Source organism: Echinops telfairi, unplaced genomic scaffold (assembly GCF_000313985.2).
Source record: "Echinops telfairi isolate 266 unplaced genomic scaffold, ASM31398v2 ScPeMD7_7458;HRSCAF=8496, whole genome shotgun sequence".
NCBI lineage: Eukaryota > Metazoa > Chordata > Mammalia > Afrosoricida > Tenrecidae > Echinops > Echinops telfairi.
The window spans coordinates 4,321,065-4,331,910 of NW_022111358.1; the positions used below are offsets into that span (position 1 = coordinate 4,321,065).

The 10,846-nt window shown below is 42.1% G+C and overlaps 1 non-coding gene and 1 pseudogene across 1 annotated transcript; one reads left to right on the top strand and one right to left on the bottom strand.

The window, feature by feature from the left end:
- The first annotated feature begins 2,201 nt into the window (after positions 1–2,201).
- On the top strand, positions 2,202–2,340 carry LOC115872988 (annotated as a pseudogene).
- Positions 2,341–4,977: 2,637 nt separating this feature from the next.
- On the bottom strand, positions 4,978–5,039 carry LOC115872932. The gene has a single exon (XR_004048125.1). It is a non-coding gene; the product is annotated as a U7 small nuclear RNA (small nuclear RNA).
- Positions 5,040–10,846: the final 5,807 nt, after the last annotated feature.

Below are 10,846 nucleotides of genomic sequence, written 5' to 3' on the forward strand. Positions count from 1 at the left end.
TGCATGTTTAATCAATTTCCAACTGAAGTCGTTGGTAGACTTCTTCAATTTCTTCATCCCTAGCTGTTGTGGTTGGTGCATGAAGTTGAATAACAGTTGTATTGCTTGGATTTCCTTGAAGGCAGATAGATAAAATCTGATCACAGCGTTATACTTCATGATGGATTTAGCAAGGTCCTTTCTGACAATGAATGCCAGGCCATTCCTTTCAATTGTGTTACTCCCAGCACAGTAAATCATATGATTTTTTGATTCAAAATAGCCAATACTAGTCCATTTCAGTTCACTAATGCCTAGGGAATTGATCTTCATGCGTTCCAATTCATTTTGACCACTTGTGATTTTCCTAAATTCCTAAATTCATACTCTGCACATTCCAAGTACCAATCATTAGATGAATTCCTCTTGACCTTGAGTCATGCCTCATCAGCAAAGGAAGACCCCGAAGGCTCCACTCCCAAGGTTAGGGTGAAGGTGTATAGGGATTGACTGATAAATGAATCACCCAAAACTTAAATGCACAAGAAAGACCAAAAATTAGTGTACTAGGATATATTTATTGTGGTGAACATAAACTGGTTAGTATCAAAACCAGAGTATTAGGAAGGCCCTCTGAAGAGAGGAGAGTAAACACAGGTTATATAGAACATTGCCATGTTAATTTCTCAGGTTTTAACTTCAGAGCAAGGAGCCCTGGTAGCACAGTGGTTACACATTGGGCTGCTAACTGCTAGGCCAGAAGTTCAAAACCACCAGCTGCCTAGTGGGAGAAAAGTGAGGCCTTCTACCCTTATAGAGAGTTACAGTCTTGGAAACCCACTGGGGCCGTTCGACCCTGTCCTGTAGGGTTGCTGTGCGTCAGAATGGACATGACGGCAGTGAGTCTGGTTTGGTGAGCTTCGGCGGAGAACCTGTGCAGTGCAGTGTTCCAAAGCCTGTGCGTTGTAGAAACAGAGTCACCAAGGACATGCTACACACTTTCCAGTTAGATTCTGGTTTTCCGCCCCTGGAAGTTGGTTGTTCACAGATGATCCTCTAAGAGAGTTCAGCACCTAAGGCAAGCCAATCTCTGCTGAACTACTTTGTTTGAAGGTGACCTTAGGAAAACAGTTCCTTTTTAAACATTTAATTTAAAATTATTATTATTATTTTTAAACAGTTCCTTAAAGACTATGTTCAAAAAGAAACTTTAGGGGGTCACATCACCTCTAGGAACCAAGACATCTGGATCCATTAAAATGGTTGTCAATGGAACAGAGTTGCTGTTTGGAGCGATGGGGGAAATAGCAGCAATAGTTGAACAATACTGTGCATATGAGATGGCTGCTAACCTCAGGGTCAGCAGTTCAAACCCACCAGTCAGATGAAGCTGTCTACTCCAATAGAGATTTACAGCAGCCGCTGTGTCAGTCATCGCCCGAAGAGTCTTCCTCTTTTTCACTCACCCTCTTCCTTTCCAAACACGAGGTCTTTGACCAGGAACTGGTCTCTCCCGATAACCTGTCCAAAGCATGTGAGATGAAGTCTTGCCGTCCTCTAGTGTAAGGAACATTCTGGTTGGACTTCTTCCAAGACAGGTTGCTTGTGATTCTGGCAGTCCATAGTGTAGTCGATATTCTTCACCAACATCTTCAGCCAATGGCATCAATTCTTCTCCAGTTTTCTTTATTCCTTGTCCAGCTTTCACGTGGGTATGAGGGAATTGAAAATCCCCTGGCTTGGGCCAGGTGCCCCTGAGTCTTCAAAGTAACTCGTTTGTTCTATTACATTTTAAAGAGGTCGTTTGCAGCAGATTTGCCCAAGCACGTTGTTTCAATTCTTGATGGCTGCTTCCCCTAGGGTTGATTGTGGATCCAAGTAAAATGAAATCCTTGACAACTTCAACCTTTTCTCTTTATCGTGATGTTATTGGTCCACTTTAGATAATTTTTTTTTTTAGATTGAGTTGTCATCTACACAGAAGGCTGTGTTTTTTTTCATCTTTATCAGGAAGTGCTCCAAATTCTCCTTGCTGATACCAAGGGCTTAAGTGGAGAGCAAATATTTTAAGAATGATGAGGGCAACGAATGTACAAATGTGTTTGACATAATGGATGTGTGCATGGATTGTGATAAGAGTTGTATGAGCCCCCAGTAAAATGATTTTTTAAAAATCCTCTTTGCTTTCAGCCTGTCTATCTTCATTTTGAAGGGTGCTAATGATGCTCACCTGGCAGGGGAGATACCATGATCATGAAGGTGGTTTTCCAGGGCGAGGCTTATCCATTGCACTCCGAATATGCTAACCCCTGCGATTTCCCCAAATGTGGTAGTGGGGGACTGCGTTCGTGCTCTCCACTGTAAAAAAAAAGAAGGGTGTTAATGATCCTTCCTTAATCCCGATTCAACAAAACACTGCCTAGTCCTTTTCATAAGTTCAGCTTCTCTGATTATTTCTTCACATGCAGATTGGATAACTATGGCATAAAGCATATTATGTTAAATTTTTGAGGTACATACCCTGGTTCATAATCACAACTGTGATACACATCAAAACATTATTATTATTCCTGTATTATTATGTTAAAGGTGTTTCAATGTCTCTGGGAGTATATGTTTAATTTTTTTGTGCATAGAAAGATACACTTTGAGGGAACCAATGACAAGGATCTACATATAACCCCCTCCCTGGGGGACAGACAACAGAAAAGTAGGTAAAAGGAGACATTGGACAGTGCAAGACATGACAAAATAATAATAATTTATAAATGACCAAGGGTTCATGAGGGAGCGGGGAGAAGGGAGGAAGGGGAAAAAATGAGGAGCTGATACCCAGAGCTTGAGCAGAAAGCAAATGTTTTGAGAATGATGAGGGCAACAAATGTACAAATGTGCTTGACCCAATGGATGGATGGATTATGATAAGAGTTGTATGAGCCCCCAATAAAATGATTTAAAAAAAAAAGAAAGGTACACTTCATGTGATATACTTTGGCAAACACTGAACTGATGTGAGATAGTAAGTATACATAAGTGTTCTGATGTAAGTACAAGTTCAATTGAAAGACAGGTTTAGGAACAGAGCTCATTCATAATCTGGAGTCTGCCTGTGTGTAATACGGTGTTCACACAAAGTCCCAAATCACATATTATGCTATCTCATAGAAGGTATCATGAATGTTTAATGACATATGACTTACAACAGCAAACCCGTGACTCAGGAATGACCAGGCAGCACTCTTGGAGAACTTGAAAGAGGAAAAATGTTTTAGCTGGTGGCCCAGGGGAACTAGCATTCCGGAAGATCTGGGCCTTGAATGGTGGGCAAGCATAGATTTTATGCTTTGTCCATGAGCAGGGTTAAAGGAGCAGAATTTTATTTAATTTTAAAATCACAATAAACCTATTACACTTGAACATAAATAACATATTTTAATGGCAATAACTATAGTTCCCCAAACAATGGAATATGGGAAGAAGTCAATAGTCTACATTTTTGCAAATTTCTTTAGTCTCTGCTTTAACAGAAGGCAAGGAGATTCCCATATAGGCATCAGCATTCGATCTGCTAAAATACTTTAATTTAGTTCAAATATATGAAAAAAATCTGGCCTCACACAGAATGTTGGAAAAGGAAAAAGTATTTTAATAGCCTTTTCAATCGTCCTGGGATTCCCTCACCTAAATAAATTATGATAACCGCTAAATTAACATTCTTTATTCCAAACTGGGGGTGTGTGTAGAAGGGTTGGCTATATTATTCTGAATATTCTGAGTGAAATAGGATTGAATCGTAGGGTTGGTAACATCTCAACAAAATTAGTAAAAAAAATACGAAAGGAAAGAAAAAAGAAAATTTGGAAAAGAAAGCATATGTTTTCATTAAAAAACGTTTCATGGAGGACATTTCCTTTAGGAGGTCAGCTCTGCTTTAAAATAAGCACTTTAGTATTCCACATCTTTGCCTATGGGTATCCGAAGAGCTCAAGGAACATCTCCGTGGATAGGAGTTATCTTCATTCTCACCTAATTTGTCACCAGGGGAGGTTCTAGGAAGATAAGTAAGGTAGCTTGTTGCTTATCAGTCAGCCCTCACGTCCCCTCTCATGTGCGGTGAGCCCAAGTCGAACTCCATGGGATGTCTCTTTAATTGTGGTCAAAACATTCACACAATTATACAGCAGTTTCACAATTTCTAAATATACAATTCAGTGACATTAATTGCATTCTTCAAGTTGTACATTCATTCTGACTATCTTTTTCCAATTTAGCCCACTATATATTCCATGCACTCTAAATAAAAATTTCGCCTCTCTTCCTCACGCTCCTGGTAACCATTATTCACTTTTGGTTTCTGAGTACTGGTGGAGAGGCCCTGGCGGCATAGTGGGTGAGATACACTGAGCTGTTCTCCGCGTTCAGTGATTAGAAACCACCCGATGTTCTGCGGGACAAAGATGAGGGCTGTCTCATCCTGTAGAGATTTATGGCCTTGGGAACCCACAAGGACAGATCTATCATGTCCTGTAGGGCCACGCACTATGAGTTGCACCCCGACTTGGTGGCAGTGGGTTTTTGGTTATATTGGTTAGGACCTCTTTTAACACTGTGGTTAAGTTCTCAGCGGATGACTTAAAGGTCTAAGCCAGTGGTTCTCAACCTGTGGGTCATGACCCCTTTGGGGGTTGAATGACCCTTTCACAGGGGTCGCCCGATTCATAACAGTAGTAAAATTACAGTGATGAAGTAGCAACAAAAATAATTTTATGGCTGGGGGTCACCACAACATGAGGAACTGTAATTTTGCTACTGTTATTAATTGGGCAACCCCTGTGAAAGGGTCGTTTGACTCCCAAAGGGGGTAGCGATCCACACAGGCCGAGAACCACTGTGTTAAACCAAACTAATGTAAAATAAAAGATTATTTACTTTAAAAAAAGATTATTTACTTTACTTGCACATATTTATTCTTTTTATTTTTTTATTTATTTTTTTTGGGGGGGCTTTCTGGTAGAAACCAGAAAACCTGCTAGACAAATTCTAAAAGAGCTGTACCACTTCTTTTTATTAATAAAATAAAATTACTTCATTACAAAAGGAAAAGAAATTAGGCTTACTTGAATTACAGACTGGTGGAATCCCAAGACCTTAGCTCTCACACATTCTCAATTTATAAGAGTAGGACATATCCTGATGAAACATCCCTCTATTGTATCAAGGCTGTGCCTAGATTAAGGAGATTTATTCTCCCACAACTGCTTGGCTGCTTAACAGAAGATTTCCTCATGAAGTTGACTATACTATATTAGATCATGTCACAGGGAATCCTGACCCACCCAAGTTAATATAAAACCTAACTCTCACAGAATAATGGTTTCTAATTTTCACTTATTTTGTGAGATTGCTCTAGTCGTGTTTTCCTGAGTTCTTCTAAGAGTTTATTTCTGGTTTGTTTGCTTGTTTATATGTCTGTAGCCTCTCATGATCTTTTTCTCCATCTACTCAAAGTACTCAAGAATTCTTCTGAATTCCTTTTCTGGTAGTGCCAAAGCCCCTTTGGATACAATTTCCGCCAGGTTCATGCCATCACCACCTCTTCTCTCTTTGCCAGCCTGCATCTACCTAACATGCTTGATAACAAATAAATACATTTGCTAGTCATGCAGTAAATATGTGTTAAGTAGCCGCTGTCAGCTTCTAGGTTTTGCAGGTTGCCAGGAAGCACAGGCTCCTGACAAAAATTCAGCCCTTTGCCATGGAGCCCATTCCAATGTACAGCGATCCTCTAGGAAGCTAAAAGGTTAAATCCAAAGGAAGGGAACAGTCACATACTCCCAAAAGTAATGGATTACAAACCTATCATTGTCATTGGTTCGGCAGTTATGATCTGACCTGGCAGTGTTGTCAGTTGCAGGAGTCCAGAGACAGCCTGTCACCGTAGCCAAAGGGCCCAGGTTGATTCAAGTAATTCTCAGTTCATTTCTGCAAGTGCTTTCAGAAGGAAGCATGTGGGCTTCTGCCTCTGGGCTGCTTCAAAGATCCAGTGAGAATCAAGCCAGTTGTAGACCCCAAACTTTGTGGCAGGTTGAGGGCGGGGCAGAGGGAAGTAGGGGGGAGGGGCTAGTTAAATTTTACAGTGATCAGAGGACCTTCCAACCCCGAGACGAAAGGGATCAAGGTTCACAGGAAACAGTTTACATGTTCCCCAAGGGATTTTCAGACTATAACTCCAGGGAGTGTTAGACTGGTCTCCTTAAGGTTTTGGAATTCCTGGCTTATCTAAATGGCCCTGTTTCCCCTTTCTGAATTAAGAGTATCTTGAATAATTAACAGGTTTTTTCCAACAGACCGAGGCTTTGAATAATGAACAGGTTTCAGAGGGACGGACAACAGAAAAGTGGGTGAAGGGAGACATTGGTCAATGTAAGACATGAAAAAATAATAATTTATAAATTATCAAGGGTTCATGAGAAGGGAGGGAAAGTTAGGGAGGGAGGGGAGAAATGAGGAGCTGATACCAAGGGTTCAAGTAGAAAAAAAATGTTTTAAAAATGATTATGGTGGGAATCCAGGACAGATGATCCCTTCAGGACCAGTGGTGAGAGTGGTGACACCTAGAGGGTGGAGGGAGGGTGGGGTAGAAAGGGGGAACTGATTACAAGGATCTACATATAGCCCCCTCGGACGGGCAAAGTGGGTGAAAAGAGCTGTTGGACAGTGTAAGACATGACAAAATAATAATAATTTATAAATTATCAAGGATTCATGAGGGAGGGAGGGGTAAAAATGAGGAGCTGATACCAAAGGCTCAAGTAGAAAGCAAATGCTTTGAGAATGATGATGGCAACAAATGTACAAATGTGCTTGACACATGGATGGATGGATGGATTGCATTAAGAGCTGTACAAGCCACCACTAAAATGATTTTTTTTTTAAATGAACAGGTTAAAAAGGAATTTACTCTAAGGGAGGGGGCTGTTTCATTCTGGGTCCCTTTTAAACAAACTCAATCTCAACAAATGATGCTGCATTTCCAGTGTTATTAACAGCAGGCTAATTCTTCTACTTCCCTATATCAAAGTCAGGGAGGTAGGGTGGGATCCAGCACCTTCACTCGGGTCACAGCCCTGATCTGATGTAAAGGTCGTCTCCTGAGCAGTGGCCTGAATCTCCTTTGATATTAAGGGAGAGAGAATGGAGCAGAGGAGGAGGGATCTACTACCACCAGAAGTAAGAGCTAGAAGCAAAGTTCAGCCTTTGGACCCAGAGCCCCTAAGCCGAGATCCTCTTAGACTCAAAACTCAAGAAGCCAAACTCACTCCCATCGAGTTGCTGCTAACTCATAGCAACCCTATAGGACAGGGTAGAAGTGCCCGCATGAGTTTCAGAGACTAGCTCTTTATGAGAGTAGAAAGTCCCATCTTTCTCCCAGGGAGGCTGGTGGATTTGAACTGTTGACCTTGTGGTCAGCAGCCCAACTCGTAACTACTAGACACCAGGAGAAGATACATGTCAAGACACACGAAGATCTCCAAGAAACACAAAACCACCAGTTGCTAAAGGAGACAAGGGCCTTCTTCCTAGACTCTGAGCCAATCGGAGGACAAGGTTTCGAGAGCCGATGTCCTGAATTCAGATTTTGAGTCTCCTAAAGTTCGAGAGAATAAATTTCTGGGATTTGGAGTCACATGTTCATGGAATTTCCCTTTTGGCAGCACCAGATAACGAAGGGACCCAGTCATTCTACTCTTGAAAATGTACCCTAAGAAATAACAGAAGGAAAAAAGATAAATGTGAACATGTGTTATCTTCATAATGGTGAAAGTTGGTTTTTAAGTAAGAGTGTTTGATGGGCAAGAATTACAGCTACTTCTCAGAGAGGTGTGAGAATTAAATGAGAGAATGCATGAAAATGACTGAGTGTGGTGCTAGGCGCAAAGTAAATGTATAATAAAAAGGTGTCTGGTTTTAATGCTAATGAGTAATTTCATCTCAATAATACTTCTCTCCCTCCCACAACGCAGTCAGAGTTAGCAAAAACTTGACAAGCTGCTTTAGGAAGGCAGAACTATACCCAGCACCTGCTTCCACATGGCTGAAGAAGGCCCCTGCTACCTTCTTCCAAGGCTATTGGAAGTCTGCCTCCCATCCCATATCAGAATCTCTACCAAAATTATCAGTAAGAATGACCATATGTATATTGAAGCCTTTTACCCTAAACAAACAATCCTATAGGAGACAGAATCCCCGCTCTGCTACCTATCCCTTAGCTATTTTTTTCCTCTCTGTTCTCCACGCTCAAGTTCCAAATTGGGAGAATGACATGTTGGGTATAGAGTAAAGGATAAGAGTCATGGTTACCCAATGGCTAAAATGCTTGATTGACCTCCAGGTCAGCAGTTCGAATCCACCAGCCCCTCCCCAGGAGAAAGATGAGGCTTTCTTCTCCTGTAAAGATCTACTTGATGGCAGTGGATTTTCCTTCCTAATCACCTGTCTCTTTTGAGCCCTTTCCTCCCTGGAAAGTATCCCACCACAGCACGTAAGTATCGAGTACGACCAGGTCTGGGTTACCAAACATGCCAAGAAAAGACAGTCACACCTTCCGATCACCCTGGAATGAAAGCGCTCTGGTCAAGGGATAGAGAGTCACCAGAGTAACATCACCAAACCAACTCAAGACATTTGAAAGTGGCAGATCCTACAAGCCAGTTTCCTAGTCAGGAGACGTAACCCTGCCCTAATGCATATTCATGGCCATTCCTCTGAAATCTGTTACCTAGTCATGGTGCCTGCAATTTACTTCCTGATTTTATGTATCAAATGGCAACTCCCTTTCTTTTTGTGAGCTTGTCTTGGAGTCTCGGGTCTCAGCTTACCCCTGGCTTGATCAAACAACGGAAAAACCTCCCCTTTACCTGTCATCCAGTCTCTGTTTCTCAGCCAAGCTCAGTGAGAGATCAGGGTTGGTAGCAAGTCAGAATCCAATCAATGGCATCAGATTGGTTTTAGTTAGAGAGTGAGAGTCAGCCAAAAAAAAAAAAGAGGAAGAAACCCGTCAATGAGATAGATTGACACAATGGATATAGCAGGGGGCTCAAACCCAGTAATTATGGCGAGGATGGTGCAGGACCGGACAGCATTTAGTTCTGTCCCACATGTCCCACATGGGGTTGCTGGGTTGGAACTGACTCTGACACCTAACGTCAACACTGCTGTTAGAATTTGCTCTTTATTTCCGCACCTCTCCCAGTTTTGCGTGTTATCGTGGAATCAATACCTAGTTAGTGGGGAAGGCTAATGCTTGTCATCAGAAATTCAAGTCCTTCAATGGTGCAAAGGGAGCCCTGGTGTAAAAGTACTGGTGTAACAGTGGTTAAAGTACTCGGCTGCTGTTCTCGGGGAGACCAAAAAAAAAAAAAATCAAAAATCAAACTCACTGTGTTTCTGAGACTTAACTCTTTAGGGAAGTAGAAAGCCTCATCTTTCTTCCTCAGAGTCACTGATGAGTTTGAACTGCTGATCATGTCGTTATCAGTCCAGTGCTAACCACTATGCCACCAGAGCTCCTAGGGGAGAAAAGAGACCCCAAATTTCCAAGATAACTTATAGAGACACAATTATTAAGTCTTACAGAAGACAAAGACCCAGTATCCAGATGAGGGAGCCCATTAGAGGTAGACCATAAGTGTGTTCCTCATCTGGATGATGGGTCTTTGTCCTTGTCCTGCTTAAGACCTAACAAATGTGTCATATTTGGGATTTCAGGTCTTTTTTCTCCCCCAGAACAAGTGAAGCAGTCTTCCGCAAGATCCAAAGCTGTGTTCCCTGATGGGATCTCAAGGGCATCAAGGAATTGTACTCAGAGAAAGGACTTTTTTTCAGTTGTTTGTTTGTTTTACCCCATATGAACCCATGTTTCAGAAACTTTATGAAGTTTTGCTGTGTGTTTTCTTGTCTGTGGATTGTTAGAAATTTGCTCATTTTCTCACTGTCCTCTTTGCAAACACTTCTGACTACCCTCTTTGCAGTCTGGTCTGGTTGTGTGTGCCTAGGGTTTCATGACTCAGAGACTTCCTGGCACGTGGTGTTCCATTTCAGCATTTCATGGAGGACAACTCTCTTTCCCGGGAGCTCTGGGTCATTTTGTTTGTGCACGTTGGCGAGAGGGGCTGCAAATGCACTGCTTCACTGCTTGCTGCTGCTGTCTGACTTTGGGTGTGCGTTTGGGGTGGAAAGAGGCAGGGTGGGAAGAGGCAGCCGTTCCCCTTCTCCTTTGACACATGTGCCATCCCTCTGTAAGGTGGAATGCTGCCTCTAAAGACCCAGCTGGACATTATTCATGCAGTAGACACTGGCACTTCCTTGCCAAAGAACCTTAAGAAAACCAGTGTCCATCTTTGAAGGACATTTTTAGCAATTTTAAGATGGGTTAACCTAAGTGGAAGAGTGTGTCCTAGTGTTGTACTGTTTTGAGAAAGTTGTACCACTGTTAATCATCCTAACATAGAATATCACAGGCAGTGACCTAAGAGCTTGTTAGTTAACTTCTGAGACTAAATGAGTTGTGTGATTTCACCCAAAATGGTGCCCTTTTGGATGAAAGTTGTTTGTGGGTTAGCCAGAAAGGTAGTTCTTTTTAACCTTGAACACACTCTGGGGCCGGCCCCAATTCCAACTATGTGGACTCCCCCACACCACCCCAAAAGAATGGACTTCAGAGGACAGCACTGAAGCTACAGCTCAGGGGGAACGGCACCTCTGATCAAAGCACACAGAAGTAAAAGAAGAGGGAAGAAGAGAGAGTGGAATACATCCTGGCCCACCAAGCCCCAAGGACGATTATTCCTGCTCAGAGCACCCAGTG